Raw genomic sequence first — 3,834 nt, 5'->3', positions numbered from 1 at the left:
CGGGAGTTGGTGATGGTCAGGGAGGCCTGGCGTGCTGCGATTCATGGGGTCGCAAAGAGTCGGACAGGACTGAGTGACTGAACTGAACTGACTGAACGTCACTTAATATTTTTAAGGTTCATCCATCTTGTAGCATGTGTCAGAATGTAATTCCTTTTCAGGGGTGAATACTAACCCATCGAATGGATATACCACATTTTGTCTATCCATCCACGTATCAGTGGAGATTTGCATTGTTTCCACTTTTTGGCTATTGTGACCAATGCTGCCGTGAACTTATGGGTATAAAGTGTCTGTTCACAGTGTCAGCTTTGAATTACTTGGGGTATATGCTTGGAAGTGGAATTGCTGAATCATATGGCAATTGTACAATTTTTTGCAAAGCCGCCACACTCAGCCAGTTTTTCTACAATGGCTGCTCCATTGTGTATCCCACCAGCAATGCACAAGGGTTCTAGTTTCTCCACATTCTCACCAACACTTATTTCTTCTTTCTTCCTTTCTTTTTTATAATAACCCTCCTACTAGGTGTGAAGTGGCATTGCATTGTAGTGTTGATTTGTAGTTTCCTGACGATTACTGATGTCAAGCATCTTCTCGTGTGCTTGCTGACCATTTGATGCTTTCTTCAGAGAAATCTGTGTGTGTTCCTGTCCTTTGCCCAGTTTTGACTCGGGCTGCTTTTCTTTTCCGGTTGTTGTTGCGTTGCAGAGGTTCCTTTCAGCTCTGTCACTTTCTTAACCACGTGCCCTGGAGTGAGTCGTGTTACCCCACTGTCCCTTGGTTTTCTCACCTGTAAACAGTACACTGTTTTTAACCTATTAATTCCTACTTCCCAGAGCTGATGTGAGGATTAAATAAGCTAGCAAATGGAAGACAACAATTAGTGTGTCTAGCAGATAAAAACAACAACTCGGGACTTCCCTGGCAGTCCGGTGCTTAAGACTCCACACTCCCATTACAAAGGGCATGGGCTGGATCCCTGGTCCAGTAACGAAGATCCCGAATGCTTCAGGGTTTGGTCAGAGAAAGAAAACAACCCAACAATAACAAAACTAACATTTACTGAACACTCACTATGTGTTATTCATTGGGCAAAGCTCTTTACATATATTAACTCATTGAGATATATTAACTCATTACCCTCCAGTGTAGCTACCAATACTCCCTGCTTGAATCCAAACAGGGCCTTCCTTCCTCTCTTGTCTGGCTGTTACCCAGCATGTTCAGGACATGTCCACTAGGCCCAGGGCAAAGCAGCAGGTGACCTCACTGCTCCAGACCTTATTAACAGAACCCCCTACATACCCAGGGCTTCCCTGGTGGCTCAGTGGTAAAGAATCTGCCTGCCAATGCAGGAGACACGGGTTCGATCCCTGGGTGGGGAAGATCCTCTGGAGGAGGAAACGGCAACCCACTCCAGTATTCTTGCCTGTAGAATCCCGTGGACAGAGGGGCCTGGTGGGCTACAGTCCGTGGGGGTCACAAAAGAGTCAGATACGACTCAGCAACTAAACAACAGCAACCCACACACCATATCTTCCAAGCTGTCCTGTTACTGAGACCAACCTGACGGCTACTGGGCCTGGCCTAGTGAAAGGTCTCTAGAACCCACCTGGCAGGCCACCAGCATGCTCTAAACCAGATGCCTTCACAGAGTCACCCACATACCCCATCCTGGATCTGGAAACCACATCTTTCTATCCTGGGTGGTCCGGATATCCTTCCCCCTGGCCCTTGTCAAGCCTGATGCCATTTTATCATCCTGCCAAGCTTACTGCCTTGGGAAAATCCTGGATTCTGATCTTCCCCCCTATCTAATGACAAGAAGAGGAAGCTGGATTTCCAGATGCCCACAGCTGGCGCCAAGCAGCAAGCTGGCCCCAGTGATCTCCGTGGGAGCCGGCCTGCCAGTGCTCCAGACACCTGGAAAAAGGCTGAGGCGCGTTGCTATGCTCTGCCTTTCCCACCAGCATGAGAATGAAAATAGCAGCGATGTAGAATTAATTCTGCAGATGAACGTTTTTCAGCTTCCCAAATTTGGCAATCACGCTCTTCCCCCTCCCCTCCTTGTGTGCCTTTGCTTCCACTTGGATAGAGAAGTGGAAGAAGATGCTTGGCTCCCACCCTTCTGCAGGGAACGTGGAGATCAGACAGAGGCCAGGTTCCTCAGCCAGGTACCTAAGGCCCTGTGGCCTCTGACTCAGCGATCTCTGCACCCTCAGTTCCTCCCACTTCCTTACTGACATGCACCTTGAACAGCCAAACGCTGTCATGTCTCCAAATCTTTCCAGATGCTGTTTCCTCCACCTGAAGTGTCTCCTGCTTCTGGACTGCCTAGTGAGCTCCTACTTATCCTTCAAAACCCAGCGCAAGAATCATCTTACAGGAGAAACTTTCCTTGACTTGCCTCCTTCCCAGACAAACTTAATTCATCCCCACCTTCTGCTACTTTTGTGGTGGGACGATTTGTGTGTGTGTGTGTGTGATTCTATCGTGCTGCATGCATAAGGGACTGATGTAGCCTGGTACCTGGCACATAATAAGTATTCAACAGACGTTAGCTTATTTACCTTTTCTATGAAGCTGGAAATGGCTTGGGGAGAGGAGGTGAATCCCAACGGTACCACAGCCTGCTTTCTGAACATGAAGAAAATAGAAATCTCTTTCATTTCATTCTGTAGCATGGCCAGCTTTCAGCTTTGGCCAAAAGCTCTAAGTGATATCCTTGACCTTCTCAAGTCCTTGAATAAATGTAAAACACGCACATCAGTTATCAACCTAGGCTCAGAGGTCTCTTATCCACACCCACACCTCCCTGGATCTCTCACACAGGTACTTACTTGGGTCATGGATATTGGCGGCTAGAAGGTAAGCTCCCCACGGCAGGGTCAATGACTGGCTTTCACTGCTGCACGCCCTGGAGCCTGGCAGTAGGTGGCGCTCTGGAAATAGCTGAGGGATGGATGCTGGTTGAGTTACTGAGTGTAACCCAACCCTGGCAGATTTGAGAGAACACCTCGATCTGGGCAGGTCTGAGTCCTCTGCCTTACAGGGGTTTCCTAGAATGGCTTTCCCCGTTGTCAGCAAAACACCTGAACACTTCTTTGGCACTATAAACTGAGAAATGTAGGAGACGTGCCCAGGGCAGTGCTATCTTACTCCTGGAGCATAGGGCTTGGACTTTGGAAAATGTAGGTCTTGGCTCAAATCCCAGTTCTGAGACCTTAGCCAATCACTTCACCCGGCTGGACCTTGACTCCTGTCATCTGGATAAAGGGGATCCTAGTAGTTCCAATGGACTGGCAAAGTTCTGAGGTAGAAAGACGTAGCTCAGGGCTGAACACATCAATAAAAGAGGACCCTCAGGATTTCCCTGATGGTCCAGTGGTTATGACACCAAGCTTCCACTGCAGGGGGCACGGGTTTGATCCCTGGTTGGGGAAGTTCCATGTGCCTCAAGGTGCAGCCATGAAAAATAAAGGAAGATCCTATTTCCTGTTCCTTTAACCCTTCTTACCTCTCAGCTGGCGCTGTTTGGGGAGGGGAGAGTTCCACATGACTCTGTGCAGAATCCTAGCTCATGGACCAGAAGGGCTCAGGTGCCAAAACCAATTTGCTTGGGTTCAAATCTCAGCTCACTAGCTGTGTGATCTTGGGCAAGACATCTAACCTCTCTGTACCTCACGCTCTTTATCTGTAGTGGAATAATATTATGATAACATTGGTCTCACGGACTTTATAATATAAAGAAGCGAAACAATGCCTGGTGAGCTCTCATGACACCAAAATGCAAGCCAGCTCCTGTATTTAGAATGAAGTTAATATCTGTAT

At 48.0% G+C, this 3,834-nt stretch overlaps 1 long non-coding RNA gene across 1 annotated transcript; it reads right to left on the bottom strand.

Moving 5' to 3' along the window:
* Positions 1-575: 575 nt before the first annotated feature.
* Positions 576-3,058, bottom strand: LOC123332243. Its single transcript, XR_006549058.2, has 3 exons — positions 2,844-3,058; positions 2,574-2,744; positions 576-793 (listed from the first exon to the last, which is right to left on the bottom strand). It is a non-coding gene; the product is annotated as an uncharacterized LOC123332243 (long non-coding RNA).
* Between the last annotated feature and the right edge of the window lie 776 nt (positions 3,059-3,834).

Source organism: Bubalus bubalis, chromosome 2 (assembly GCF_019923935.1).
Source record: "Bubalus bubalis isolate 160015118507 breed Murrah chromosome 2, NDDB_SH_1, whole genome shotgun sequence".
Classification (NCBI taxonomy): Eukaryota; Metazoa; Chordata; class Mammalia; order Artiodactyla; family Bovidae; genus Bubalus; species Bubalus bubalis.
This window is presented reverse-complemented; position numbering and strand designations above follow the sequence as displayed.